The sequence below is a fragment of the Leucopleurus acutus genome (assembly GCF_964270905.1).
Source record: "Leucopleurus acutus genome assembly, chromosome: Y".
NCBI classification, from domain to species: Eukaryota; Metazoa; Chordata; class Mammalia; order Artiodactyla; family Delphinidae; genus Leucopleurus; species Leucopleurus acutus.
The window spans coordinates 5,732,090-5,747,716 of NC_139164.1; the positions used below are offsets into that span (position 1 = coordinate 5,732,090).

General features: G+C 42.9%; 1 long non-coding RNA gene across 1 annotated transcript in view; it reads left to right on the forward strand.

Moving 5' to 3' along the window:
• The window catches only part of LOC309978873, a 201,997-nt gene extending 187,905 nt beyond the window's left edge, over positions 1-14,092 (forward strand). Inside the window, exon 4 of the long non-coding RNA XR_014327148.1 lies at positions 13,983-14,092. This is a non-coding gene — a long non-coding RNA (uncharacterized lncRNA). The remainder of the gene's footprint in view (positions 1-13,982) is intronic.
• Positions 14,093-15,627: the final 1,535 nt, after the last annotated feature.

Below are 15,627 nucleotides of genomic sequence, written 5' to 3' on the forward strand. Positions count from 1 at the left end.
ATGTGTCATTTAAAGCTTGTGTTTCCTTACTTATTTTCATTTTGGATGTTCTGTCCATTGGTGAAAGTGGGGTGTTAACGTCCCCTACTATGATTGTGTTACTGTTGATTTCCCTTTTTATGGCTGTTAGTATTTGCCTTATGTATTGAGGTGCTCCTATGTTGGGTGCGTAAATATTTACAATTGTTATATCTTCTTCTTGGATCGATCCCTTGATCATTATGTAATGTCCTTCTTTGTCTCTTGTAATAGTCTTTATTTTAAAGTCTATTTTGTCTGATACAAGAATTGCTACTCCAGCTTTCTTTTGATTTCCGTTTGCATGGAGTATCTTTTTCCATCCCCTCACTTTCAGTCTGTATGCGTCCCTAGGTCTGAAGGTGGGTCTCTTATAGACAGAATATATACAGGTCTTGTTTTTGTATCTATTCAGCCAGACTGTGTCATTTGGTTGGAGCATTTAATCTAGTTACATTTAAGGTAATTATTGATATGTATGTTCCTATTACCATTTTCTTAATTGTTTTGGTTTTGTTATTGTAGGTCTTCCTTCTCTTGCGTTTCCTGCCTAGAGAAGTTCCTTTAGCATTTGTTGTAAAGCTGGTTTTGTGGTGCTGAATTCTCTTAACTTTTGCTTGTCTGTAAAGTTTTTAATTTCTCTGTCGAATCTGAATGAGATCCTTGCTGGGTACAGTATTCTTGGTTGTAGGTTTTTCCCTTTCATCACTTTAAATATGTCCTGCTACTCCCTTCTGGCTTGCAGAGTTTCTGCTGAAAGATCAGCTGTTAACCTTATGGGGATTCCCTTGTATGTTATTTGTTGCTTTTCCCTTGCTGCTTTTAATATTTTTTCTTTGTATTTAATTTTTGATAGTTTGATTACTATGTGTCTTCACGTGTTTCTCCTTGGATTTATCCTGTATGGGACTCTCTGTGCTTTCTGGACTTCATTATTTCCTTTCCCACATTAGGGAAGTTTTCAACTATAATCTCTTCAAATATTTTCTCAGACCCTTTCTTTTTCTCGTCTGCTTCTGGGACCCCTATAATTTGAATGTTGGTGCGTTTAATGTTGTCCCAGAGTTCTCTGAGACTGTCCCCAATTCTTTTCATTCTTTTTTCTTCATTCTGCTCTGTGGTAGTTATTTCCACTATTTTATCTTCCAGGTCACTTATCCGTTCTTTTGCCTCAGTTATTCTGCTATTGATCCCATCTAGAGAATTTTTAATTTCATTTATTGTGTTGTCCATCATTGTTTGTTTGCTCAGTTCTTCTAGGTCCTTGTTAAATGTTTCTTGCATTTTGTCTATTCTATTTCCAAGATTTGGGCCCATCTTGACTATCATTATTCTGAATTCTTTTTCAGGTAGACTGCCTATTTCCTCTTCATTTGTTTGGTCTGGTGGGTTTTTTAGTTTGCTCTTTCATCTGCTGCATATTTCTCTGTCTTTTCATTTTGCTTAACTCACTGTGTTTGGGGTCTCCTTTTCACAGGCTGCAGGTTCGTAGTTCCCATTGTTTTTGGTGTCTGCCCCCAGTGAGTAAGGTTGGTTCAGTGGCTTGTGTAGGCTTCGTGGTGGAGGGGACTGGTGCCTGTGTTCTGTTGTGTGGGGCTGGATCTTGTCTTTCTGGTGGGCAGGGCTGCGTCAGGTGGTGTGTTTTTGGGTGTCTGTTAACTTAGCATGATTTTTAGGCAGCCTCTCTGCTAATGGGTGGGATTGTGTTCCTGTCTTGCTAGCTGTTTGGCATGGGGCATCCAGCACTGGAGCTTGCCGGCTTTGGGTGGAGCTGGGTCTTAGCGTTGAGACAGAGCTCTCTGGGAGAGTTCTCGGTGATTGATATTACGAGGGGCTGGGAGGTCTCTGGTTGTCCAGTGTCCTGAACTCGGCTCTCCCACCTCAGAGGCTCAGACCTGACACCCGGCCAGAGCACCAAGACACTGTCAGCCACATGGCCAGGTACATGGGGAGTTTCTTGCCTTTTGGGAAGTCTGAGGTCTTCTGCCAGCGTTCAGTAGGTGTTCTGTAGGAGTTGTTCCACATGTAGATGTATTTGTGGGGAGGAAGGTGATCTCCACGTCTTACTCCTCTGCCACCTTGAAGGTTCCCCCCTCTGATTATCCATTTTATATAGAGTAGTGTGTATATGTTCATCCCAGTGTCCCCCACGTGTTCTCGAATCTCAGAGAGATCCCTGCAGCCATCCTCCTTCTGACACTTAGAGGTCCGTGAGCACCCACTGGGTTGGTGTCTCCACCGTGGTCTGAAGCCCAGAGGGCAGCATACTGTTCACTGCCCTGAGGAGAGGTGGCTGTACTTGCATGAGCTGAAGTATGCTTTCAGTTCCTAAGCTGCTCAGCTCTACTTTGAAAATATACCCTCAATCTGACCTTTTTTATCATCTCCATACTTCACATCTTCCCTTCATTGGCTACCAGAGGGGCTCCCTTACTGGCCCCTGATTCTGTCCCAGCCCCGTTTGTTCTTCACACAGCGTTCAGAGCTGCTTCTCAGGGCACTCACTGATTTAAGAGGAAGCCACAGCATCACTCTTCCACCCAGAGCCTGCCAGTGGCACCTTGACGCCCCCAGAACCAAAGGCAAGTCTTTGCCACGGCCGTTGAGGCTCTAGGTGATGGGCCCAGGCCTCCGCATCACCTCCAGCTTCATCTCCTAGGATGTGCATCCTTACTCAGTGCCACTCCGTGCTCCCCCCCTGCTGTTTCTTAGGTTAGCCCAGCTCACTGCTGCCCTGAGACTTCCCTGTCGTGCCCCTCTACCCAGAGTACTCTCTCCAGATTCCCACTTTGTAAAATATTTTAATTTTATTGGAGTACAGTTGATTTACAATGTCGTGTCAGATTCCCACTTGACTTGCCCCTTCACTTGCCTCAGGTCTGGGCTCAAATGTCATTTCATCAGCATGACATTCTCTGACTACATTCTATAAACAGACTGTCCTCTGCTAAGTTTCCTGTCCCCCATATACTCCATAACCTCCCTCGTAGGTCCTTCTCACGATGCATGCATGCACGTGTGTGTGTGTCTGTGTGTATGTTGTTTGCTGCTGATAGCCCGTGAGCTTGGAGAGGCCCACTCGGGACACAGAGTCCAGTACATATTTTTGAATGAATGAATACATGATTGGGCTAATGTATAGAATGCAGGACACAAGGAGGTTCTAAGGGTCTGAATTAACAAGGGCCTCCACCCTGGTGGATGGTGGATGCAATGGAGGTGGTTGAGTTTTTCTGCCTAACAGATCCATAGGAATTTCTAGGACGTATTTGCAGTTCCCTAACTTCTCATGTGGTACGTTAAATAAGTAAAATAAGGTTTAGGTAGAGTTCTTAACCTCTATTTCAGATATCCCCAGGTGTTCAGGAAATTAATGAATATGACACTTAGGGACAAACATTCTTTGAAAGAAAAGACTGCATTAATGAAAGATTTAGCTGCTGCATTTAAAACATGGCAGCCTGAAAAAAATAACTTGCATCGATGATTCTAAGACACGCCTGCCCACACACACAGAGTCATGGGCTTCACTGTGTCCCCCTAAAGTGCATACGTTTAAGTCCTAACTTCCAGTATCTCAGAATGCAACTGTATTTGGAGAGATGCCCTTTAAATAGGTAATTCAGGTGAAGTGACTTCATTAGGGTGGGCCCTAATCAGTATGACTAGTGTCCTTATAAGGAGCAGTTCAGGCACAGAGAAAGACACCAGGGATGCGTGCTTACAGACCACGTGAGGACACAGCAAGAAAGCCTACCCGCCAACATAATGGGGTGATACACATGGCTGGCGTTCTTGCCATGCTGTGCCTCCCTCTGAGCTCATGATAACTCAGTGAGGCTGGCATTATCATTGGCCCTTTCTGTATGAGGAACCAGGTGTAGGTCTACCCACGGTCCCAGAGATGCTGGGAAGGAACCCGGCTTCAGCTCCACAGCATTTGGTCTTGACAGCCACGCCATTGCCTCCTGACGTTATGTGAGTTAAAAAACAGAAACAGAAAAGGTCACAGGTTTTGGACCCAGACGGACACGTGTTCAAATCTTGGCTCTGCCTCTAATGCACATTTTGAGTGGCAGTCGCCTCTTCTGACGTGCCCGCGTGCGGGAAACATTCCGTACCGCCTGCTTCTTTTAATATCGAATCACTTTTGTTAAAATATTATGAGACGACGTCTCTATATGCCAGGAGATTTATCGAGTATACTTATTCAAAATCATTTGGAACCAAAAACCACTGACCAAAGGGAATTTTCCAGTGATGCAGTTGCATTTTGCATCATTAGTTTTATGCTTTAAATTAGTCAAACTTGAATCATGTTAGAATGTGAGCCTTTAGATCAGCCTGTGAAGCTTTCCATAAATGTCATCATATGCCAAAGAGTGGCAAAAAGATATATATATATGTTAAAGAGAATATTGGCCTATCTCCTTGAAACTTATAACTGCTACTACGAATTTATTCCAGTCAAAATTACCTATCCTTGCAAATTCAGCACATGATCTCTTGTATGTTAGCGAAGGATCGTTTTCTTTTCAGAGATAATTATAAGATATATTAAAAATGATATGAGAGCTGTGAAGGGTCAGGTACAGTATAATTCTATTGGGTAACATTTCTTTTAAGATACCACTCTATAATATTATCAGGGTAATCATTTTTATAAAAGAAGAATTGCTTCTTTTTTTGGGGGGGGGTACGCGGGCCTCTCAGTGTTGTGGCCTCTCCCATTGCAGAGCGCAGGCTCAGCGGCCATGGCTCACGGACCCAGCCTCTCCGCGGCATGTGGGATCTTCCCGGACCGGGGCACGAACGCGTGTCCCCTGCATCGGCAGGCAGACTCCCAACCACTGCGCCACCAGGGAAGCCTTAGTTTCCTTTTTATGCTTCCAATCATTGCTATGCTTTTTAGTAGCCTCAGGGTTCCTTTTTTCTAAGTAAAGTGAGGAAAATGTATTTCTCCATTGTTTACTAAAATGTGTAATATGTGAAAATGTGTATGTGAATGGAATTCTAGGGGGAAAAAATGAACCAGATTTTTGGTTCCTTTCTAAAAATTGCCTTTATAATTGTTTTTTTGTTAAAATGGAACATTTTATAACATTCTAGGTGAAGGAAGATCAGAGTTTCAGAAATCATCATCATGTTTTAGGCATAACATACATAAACTGTTCGAATCTTTAAGTGTGGAGTTCAGTGATATTTTATGTATGGATATACTTAGGTTACCAATACTCCGGTCAAAATAGAAATATTTCCAGGACCCGGCAGTTTCCCTCGTGGTCCTTCTCGATCGGTATCATCCTCTTACCTAGAAGTTGCTGTCACTCTCACATCTACTATTATGGGTTAGTTTAGCCTTGATTAACCTGTAGATGGATGGGGTCAGGCAGCATGCGCTCGTTTCCAGCTTCATCTGCTCATGACTCCGTCTGGGAGATCCATTCATGGTGTTGCATGCAGCAGTGTTTCGTTCTGTTTTTATTATTACTTGGTAATATTCTTTTGTAAGAATGAAGTGTCATTTCTTTTATCCACTGTTTGGGTCGATCTAGTTTGGAGCTCACATGCATAAGCCCACGATGAACACGCCTGTACTTTTGTTGGACAAGCATATTCTGTTGTCTTAGGTCCACCCCTAGGAATGAACTATGTGGGTATTTGTGGGGTAGGTACATGATTGGCTTTAGTGGACACTGTCAAACAGCTCTCCAGAGAGGTCGTCCTATGCACACTCCCACAAGCTGTATAGTTAATTAGCTTCGCAGCCGTAGAAATACTTGAGGTGGCCAATCTGTTTACAGTTTCATCCATTCTAGTCGCTGGGTAGAGGTATGCATTCTGACTTTCATGTATATGTTCCTGGTGAGTAATGATCTTGAGTAACTTTTCCTATGCTCGTTGACCATTTAGAAATCCTCTTTTGTAGTGTCTGTTCAAGTCTTTTGAAAATGTTCCATTCAGTTGTCTTTTTTGTATGAATTTGGAGGCGTTCTTTATATATTCTGTATTCTGGATACTGGTCCAGTGTTATCATTTAACTCTCTTACTGATGTCTGCTGATGAACCAAAGTTCTTAATTTTAATGAAAAACAATTCATCAGTTTTTTTTTCTTTTGTGCCTCGTGATTTTTGTGTGCAGTTTAGAAATTATTATATACCTCAAGTTCATAAACATATTTTTCTGTTTCTTTTCTACAAGTTGTACTATTTACATTTTACAGATGGTCTGTAATTTATTTCATATTTATTTGAGGTAGTGATAAAGATTCCTGTTTTATTAATTAATAAACTTAAAATAAAGATAAAATTAGTAAGATAAAAATAAATTAATAAAAATATTAATATCCAGTTGAACCAAAATGACTTAATTGACAGTCCTTTCCTCTAATGAATTGATATGACACTTTTTCATAAATAAGTTGACTGTTTCAGTGAGTCTTCTAGATTCTAGACTGTTTGTCTCTTGTGCTACTATCTTGGTTTCTGTAGCTTCTTTTGTATGTCTTGATATCTGGTAAATTACACCACTGACATTTGGTCTACTTCAAGATTAACCTGGGCTAATGTAGGCCCTTTGATTTTCTCCCAACTGCCACAAAACTTGAGTGAAGTATTGATAGGGATGGCATTGAACCTGTAAATCAAGCTGGGAAGAGTGGGTGCCTTAAAAGTATCAGGTGCTCCAATCTAGAAACATGATAGGTTTCTCTATTTAGGTCTTCTTTAAATTCTCTCAGCATTTTGTGTTGCTTCCCGTGTAAAAGATTTCACATAATTAGACTTATTTCTTGGTATTTGGTGTATTTGATGATGCCGTCAATTATATGTGTGTGTTTCTCTTTCTTTCTTTCCTTGCATTTAAGTTTCAAATTCCTTGTTGTCTGTATCACTTTCAGGTTTTCCTAAATCATGAAAAAAAACATTTGACCGTCAACTTTGGTCAAGCCAATCATAATTGAAGAAATGTTCAAACGCTTCCTTCACTGTACATTTATCAAGATATACAGACAGCATCCGCAGTCCCTCTTCCTTGCATCTCACTTGTTTTTCAAAGTAAATGAGTAAATTTTTATGATGACGGTCCCGCAATGAATCTTTTGTTGTATCTCTTACCAGTTCATGTACACACTGTTGTTGGATCAGCCATTATTAAGCATAGCTCTAATCATAGCATTTTCTTATCAAATCTCCATAGTGTTCTAATATTTTCAGTTGTGCCATTTCTCCCTTTTTTCCAGCCTTATCTCTGTTTCATCCTCTTGTGTTTCAGACACCAAATCAAACCATCCACCTTTACACACCTTAGATGAGAAGATGTGACCTTTGTTCATGCTGCTTTACGCTTACGGAATCTCCATCCCTATTTGTCCCTTCTGTATCCCTCCCTCAAGAAACATGTAGATCACAATTTGGTTTAAAATAAGATGCCTTATGAGCCCTCAACCGAGTATAATTAAGGGCTTCTTTGAAATCACGTAGTACACATTTTTCACTGTTCCCCATGCACTAACTCATCTGAGGAGATATTTTCCCCAAAACCTCTTCTGACACTGTCCAATCCACCTTTGTGTCCCTAACAGTATTCAGTGTCGTCTTTGGCTTGTGGTCAACAGTTAATAAATACACGTTGACTTAAGTTTAATTGTAATCAATGCAAAGTGGAGTCCATCATGCACGATGCAGTCTTTTCTGTGTGAGTTTTGCAAGCCACGGGTTCCTGAGCAAACCTTTTGAAGTACTGACAAAAAAATAGGCAAAACTCCATTCTGCTGTGGCTAGAGTATCGTTAAAGAATTCTGAACCTTCAGTTTTTTTAAAGCATGTAATTTATGTGCATGATAAAACAGCCCCTTTGTTTCACAAGTCAACATTCTTAATGCAGCCTGTCAGAATGCATTCTCAGTAAATTGCTTTGATGAACATGCCAGCCCAGTTAGTTTCTTTTAAGGGGAAGAGAAGAAAGGGGGGAAAAAAAAAACTTTTGCAGCAGAAAAAAAAGAAAGTAAATAGAACAGGTCTAGACTGTACCGCATAGTTTTACATCCAAGATTGCACATAATATCGTTTCACACTCTCATGAGCCAGGATTCTGCCTCAAAATTTGCAATTCAAAAGCTCTGTTTTTGTTTTATAACAGATATGTGGTTCCGATTTCAGCTTCTGCCTCACGTACCCACCCACGAGCAGGTCCCAAGCAGGCATGGACTTGATATAATTTTAAACGTGCTCCTAGGAAAGCAGTCGTCAGCTTGGCAACCTGAGTTCTGGTCCTTGGAGGCGCTCTGCAAATCTGTGTCCTGGCGATGCCCAGGACAGGATCTCACCCCTAGGACTCCAGGGACACGACACTGGTTCGTTTTTAACTGACTTTTCTGTATGCAGGACCTGGTATAGCTAAGAGAACCTAGTAAAACTTCCTGTATATATTCTCCTAGAAAATTTAAAACAAAATTCTTGGTTTCCCTCCCCTACCAAGGCTGCTGGCGTTTTATGTAAAAAAAAAAAAAAACATATTGAAAATAGAGTAGCAGAGAGATCCATTTGCTGTTTCTGTCTTAAGCGGAGCTTTGGATAAATGGAGACTTAGCCTAACACATGTTAATTCACACAAAAGAGAGCCAGATTGTCTCATTATCAATCTTTATAAGTACGTCGATTGTGTGTGTGTGTACAGATGTTCACATACATACATTTGGGGAAGATAAGTTGCCGCCTCACTTTGGTGCTAACCAACTACAGAAAGGCTATTGCTTCTTTCAGTTAGCTCCAGTCTCTGCACTAAATGTGGTCAGACTTAGAGGGAGATTCTCTGTATTGGAATTCTCCGTAGTTCAGTTGAGTCTTAACTAGTGTTTCCTTGGGCAGAAAGATGAAAATAAGGTTTATTAAAGAAAGCTCTGAAATTCTTGTAATACACAATGTCAGATAAACAGTGAAGAGAGATCATCAGTGAAGATTGTATTGTGTGTGCACAGTGTGTCCCCATGTTTGTCTGTTTGTTTTTCTGCGTTACGTGGCTATCACTGTCAACCTGACACTTTTCTCCTCCAGGCTTCACGAGGGTCAACAATGCCCTTCCCGTAAAGCAGCTGTCAGAATGTCCTCGCCCTGGTCTGAAAGACATGGCCCAGGATTCCTTTCAAAAGCTTAGAAAGTGGGAGCAGACTTTTGCACCCGATTCGGTACGAATCAGTAGGAGACGTGTCGGGGAGAGAGGAATGGCCTGGGATGCAGGCCGGTGGAAGGAATGGGAGGCCGTGGCCTCCAGGTGCTTCTAGAACCCCCCCAGGTAGCAGACCACACAGGCCCGCCCCTCCCACGGTGGTGCTTTGATGTCTTTAGAGTTGTCTTTCATGCCGCCCCAGTTTCTCCAGGAGAAAAACACACACCTCCACGAGACACCCAAGGGAAATAGATCAATATAGTCTAACGGTCAAGACTCACACAGGTTGGTCAAACCTGCTGGCTCCTTTCTCTGCTACTGCTCCTCCCTGTGAATGGACCGTTCGCCAGCCCGGTCAGTTCCCTGGGGCAGCCTTTCCGTCCTCCAAGGCCGCAAAGCTCCTTCCACTTCCTCGGCCCCCATGCCACACCCAGGCCCACGGATTCCTTACCGCGCAGGATAAGCGTGTGGTAAGGCCTCTCTTTCATCCCAGGCCCGCTATCCCGAGATGCTCCCCCTCTCACCTGAGGCCGCACAAGCGTTTCCAAGTCTGTCCTCGCTTGACAATTCCCCCTTGTCTCGAAAGCTGTTCTGTGAATGTTTGCGGCTGATTCGCGGCCCTGGAGGTAGAGAGGGCCAGGAGGCAGGATGCAGTCTGGTGTAGGGACTTGCTCGAGCTGGTTGAATCTCAGCTGTGTCTCTCTGGAAGGTGGTTTTTTTTTTTTCAGGAGGATCTTGCTTTTCTCAGCGTGAATATAAAATATGTGGTGACTGGAGATGTTTGGTTATCAAGGCTTTGATCTGTCTTGGTCCAGCTCTGTGTGTCCCCGCGTGAGCAGCTGTTTCCAACGGTGCAGACCTGAGATGGGCATCCTGGACCATAAGGGCCTGGCCTGGACCATATGCAGTTATTTAAGACTGAACGACCCATCTCTTTACACTCAGGAAAGCGTATTTATGTCACACCAGAGTCCCAAAAGGCGGGGGCCCATCTCTGTTGTTCTGCATTGTGGTTACAGGATCCAGTGTTGGAAATGAGCTTTTCGCTCTGATCTTGGGCACATACTCCTTGTGTGAATGGATGGATATCCGTGAAGAGATGAGCAAACTGTGGTCTTCTGATGAAATTATTCTGGTGGGACCAGAAGCAAGGGCAGCCCCACTGCCACCCCCCGCATTGTGTGGTGGGAGGTACTTCTCCTAGGACAGAGGGATTTCCCATCCCCAGCTGACCCTGAGAGATGCACATGCAGCGGCTGAGATTAGAAGTAAGAGGAGAATCATTGGGCCCCCTTAAGCGGAGGACTCCTTCCCTTTTTTGGCTTCATGGAATTCGGTCCTGGGGACGGAGACAGTTGCAAGGGTGACGTTTGCCGGATCCTGACAGGGTACTGCCTTCCGGTTGCTACTTTGATAAAGGAACGTCAGCTGGGCCAGTCCGTTCCATACACCCAGACTAACTTAACCTGCAGAAAGGTGAGGTTTCGGCACTGGCACTCTAATCCCTTGCTCCGAGCCCCATACAGATTGACTCCCATCCCTCTGTTGTTGGTGTCATTTCCAGCTTGTTACTTTGGTCACGCGAGGCCCATCCTTCCTACTTAGATGCAAGCCCCTGAGGGACAGAGTCAGGGTTTATTCTTCACAGCCCACAATGCCTGCTGAAGATAGACCTCGCCCCAGGACGCATGTGTTACATTCATTTTGTGTTCTTCACTGAGGTTAAGTAGTTTGCTTGCAGTGGGCCCCTCATTCAAGGCATTGAGAAAACTTGAGACCTGCATCTATATTCATTTCACAACCAATGTGTGAACATGTGGACGTGTAGCTCCCTGTTCCTCATTCCTTTTTATTTTATTTTTTGTCCTTTTTTTTTTCTTTTTACTGGTGTATAGTTGCTTTACAATGTGGTGTTAGTTTCCGCTGTATAATGAAGTGAATCAGCTACATGGATACATATAGCCCCTCCTTCTTGGACCTCCCTCCCCCCTCCCCCATCCCATCCATCTAGGTCACCACAGAGCACCAAACTGAGCTCCCTGTGCTATATAGCAGGTTCCCCCTAGCTATCTGTTTTACCTATGGTAGCGTATATATGTCAATCTTGATCTCCCAATTCGTCCCACCCTCCCCTTACCCCGCCCACGTCCACATGTCCATTCCCTACGTCTGCACCTCTGTTCCTGGCCTGCAGATAGGTTCATCTGTACCGTTTTTCTAGATTCCACGTGCATGTGTTAATATACGGTGTTTGTTTTTCTCTTTCTGACTTACTTCACTCTGTAGACAGGCTCTAGGTCCATCCACCTCCCTACAAATGACTCACTTTTGTTCCTTTTTATGGCTGAGTAGTATTCCATGGTATACATGTACCACATCTTCTTTATCCATTCATCTGCCGATGGACATTTAGGTCCCTGTTCCTCATTTCTGAATACGCATGTGTAATAGGCACACAGCTTGACTTAGACCTGACCTACCATCTAAATGGTTATTTGACATGTCAGTTCTAAGGAGCTTGTTAGGGGCATGGTAATTCTGGACATGGTGCTCCAACAGAGCTTTCTCATAATTCCTTCCACCAGGTTCAGGGGGAACCAGGAAGGGTGTGGTTCCAGTTAGTGAAGGCATCTGTGGACTGTCTGCCATTTCCGACACCTGGCGTGAGTTGAGGCAGCCTCCGTACCTTCGTCGCCGTTACGGTCAAGTGGGGCTAACATTTATCTTCTTCGAGTTATGCCCTCTTAACATGCTTTGCCTACTCACATGTAGTTAGTATTTGCAACGTGCCTTAAGTTCCTCAGATTCCTGCCCGAAGCAAAGTGTGGCAGAGGACAGAGCTTGGAGAGCTTTGCAAATTTGCAGCTTGGGAACACTTCAAAGCCTGGTAATAACAGCACATGTCTAAGGTGATGGGGAAGTGTCTCTGTGTTTCCTTTACATCCCTTTGCTGGGGATTTGGTGTATATGTCATGACTCCATTAAGTTTCCAGGGGTCTCAGGTCCTTAAAATTAAAAGGATTGAATAAGATTATTTTTAATATTGCTGCCGTTTGTGGATGCCTGGTTTATTTGGGAACAGTGAAAAATCCTAAACCTTATCTGCACTGGAGTATAAAGCATTCGTTCTTATCAGATAACATACAGTTCTCCTTCTGAACCCCATGGTTTCACGAAATAAGCTGAATTTTCCTTCCTTGACAGAATATTTGAAAACAACCTCTGACCTTAGCAAACGCAATATGGCCAGCGTTTGGCTCGGCTATAGAACTGAGACCTGAAGATAAATGATTTTCATTGTTCCATTGAAAAATATTGTTTTCCCAGGTGTTTAGACGTAAGCAGTACTATTATGTAATTAAACACAGGTTCGTGAACATTTTCGTATCTTGGATTGTCTGCTGCCTTACAAGATGAGTCATGTCAGATTAGCTATGGTCTGAAGTAAATACGCATAATAAACGATGCACTATTTTGTAGACTTGTATCGAATGTCCCAAGTAGTTTTAGTTACTAATACAACAAACATATTTATCCCATGGAGCAATTTCTCTGTTAGACCCTGGCAAGTGAATTGCTGGGAAGTTTCCGGGCATTCCAGGGGGCTGTGCGCACCATGATTTCATTTCAGCGCGGTTTTGTTTGCTGCTCCAAAACATTACAATCAAAAACCAAGTATACAGGAAACAAGATTCGGACAGTGTTTGTATTCTTGTGTGAATAATGTTAGACACCAAAAGATGCCTGTGAAAGTGGATTACAGACAATCCTGTATATAGTTTTTATAGATACACACACACACGTGTAGGTATATAATTTTATTTACATATGTATTTTGTTTATAACATACATAATCACATACATGTTATATATATGATGATATATGATCTCATCTATATACATATAATATTATAGTAAAAGAGACAAAACAGAAGACCAGCGATTATTGAAAGCCAGCTCTATTTCCATCTCCACCACCTTGCCGAAAGATCAGTAAGCCCAGTGTTTGTAACTGACATCAGTGCATTGGCAAAGGTCAAATCTTCTATCATCCTGCGTTCCTCACTACAGGCTCAGTTCTCAGATTCCAGGCCACATCACTTGCACTGAACGCAATGATGAAATGTTTTCTCAAGTGCGGTTTAGTCTGTCACATCCTCTCACTTCCAATATGAGTTAGCGTGGACCAAAAGGAAGAGAGATGAATAGAAAGCAGGTTCTCAGGGTTCCAAACCAACGTCAGGACTTTGTATAAAGCTAGAGAAAGAAGCTTTCTAACAGTGATGGTTAAAATTCCGACCTCCAAATATGAATATCTCAAAAAGCAAATGAAAGCTTCAACGACTTGAATCATTTCAGTTCCTAGAAAGGCTGAAATGGCCATTGAGAACTGATAGTTCCAGTTCGGCTGGGGCTGAATTACCATTTGACATTTTAAATTATTCTTCAGGAAGGTAGTTGTAATTCGGTTGCCTAGCAATTTGGTTTTTTAATATAGTCACTTTGTCTTGAAGTTACAGAATGGTGTCCGTGAGAACAGCTGAGAATAAAGTTTGACTAGTGACCAAGATAGGAATGCATGATCTCCTATCGATGTTTTCATTTTGTCCCTAAGCCCCATAACATTCTACATTTTAGGAGGTTATTCATTGTATGTTGCGTCGGTCCACAGAGTATATGCAAGGGCTGCGGTATTCTGAATGGTAATACCACGTTATTGTCTTAGTCGGTTCAGACTGTACAATAGAATACTGTACTCTGGGTGGCTTACAAACAGCAGACATTTCTTTTCTCACAGTTCTGGAAGCTGGAAGTCCAGGATCAAGGTGCCAGCAGATTTGGTGTCCGGTGAGTACGCGCTTCCTGGTTCATAGACGGTCGTCTTCTTACTGTGTCCTCACATGGTAGAAGGTATGAGGGGGCTCTCTGGGGTGTCTTTTATGGGCACTAATCCCATCATGAGGGTGACACCCTCATGACCTCATCACCTCCCGAAGGACCTAACAGCATCACATGGGGGTTAGGATGTCAACATACAAATGGAGGGTGGGTGGAGACACATTTCGTCAGTGACTGTTACATATGGTGCTTTCAAAAAAAAGGTTTCTCATCATTATCATTCTGGCACACATAGCCTGTGAGGTAGGGTTGCCTATGGGCTGTCGATATAAACACTAATATTACTAACTGGGAAAATGAGAGAGAGTGTAAATTGTGTTCATCCTCCCACCAGGTACAGTTCAATAGTGTTTCAAGGCTGGGGAAGAAAAAGGAAGGGACAACACTCTGAGATAAAAAATTCTCGCTCCTCCCTTTTGGCGTTTCACATTAGAAACAACACAATGGGAATATGTTCATTATAAAAAGTATGTATGTCCCAATGTAAGAAGCTAAATGATGAGGGTCATTGGTATCTCAAAATAATGGATACATAGGTAGCTCTCCAAAAAGGGATGAAAAAAATATGTGGTTGATTATCTGGAAAAATGTTGCATAAATTCTTTCCTCAACATGAAAAGGGAAGGGCTGTTTCAAACAGTTAGTGTTCATTAATTCGCTTTCCCTTTTACAATGAATTCTGTTTAAGTTATTTATTTTATTTATTTATTTTTGGCCGTGTTGGGTCTTCGTTGCTGCACACGGGCTTTCTCTAGTCGCGGCGAGCAGGGGCTACTCTTCAGTGTGGTGCACGGGCTTCTCATTGCGATGGCTTCTCTTGTTGTGGAGCACGGGCTCTAGGAACGAGGGCCCAGTAGTTGTGACTCGCGGGCTGTAGAGCGCAGGCTCAGTAGTTGTGGCGTACCGGCTTAGTTGCTCCGCGGCATGTGGGCTCTTCCCGTGTCCCCTGCGTTGGCAGGCGGATTCTTCACCACTGTGCCACCAGGGAAGTCCTACAATGAATATTTGTTAACTATCTACCGTGTGCCAAGGATTGGGTTAAACAGTGGGGAAAAATAGTGAACAAAACAGATGTCCAAACAAACTTCCTATTTCCTCCCTCATGCAATGTGTATTCTCTTGGTACGTGTTAAGCAGACGATTTTTAAAATGTAAGTTACGTATCTGTTACCTGACATGAAGGAGTAATTCGTGTAGACTCGGGGATCAGCGAGTCATTTTTCTTGAGAGCGACACTTGAACTGAGGTCAGAAGGAGGTAAGTGAAGATTTCTGTGTCAAGACCAAGTCATCTAAGCCAGTTCCTTAATCACACAGATGTAGGCAGTGAAGCTCTGAGGTGGCCGAACTCAGTGACGTTACCCTGGGGACTGAGGTCTCAGTTTTCCAGCTCCATTTCCAGCTGAGTTTCTTCCCATCACATCATGTTTTCTCTTCCAACCTACTTAATGCAGGAGAAACAGTTTAAAATGTTTTATTAGATTTTAATTTCTTTGTCTTAAGCTTTGCAGTTTTCATTGGCTTTTCTTCTGTGTAGATTTAATT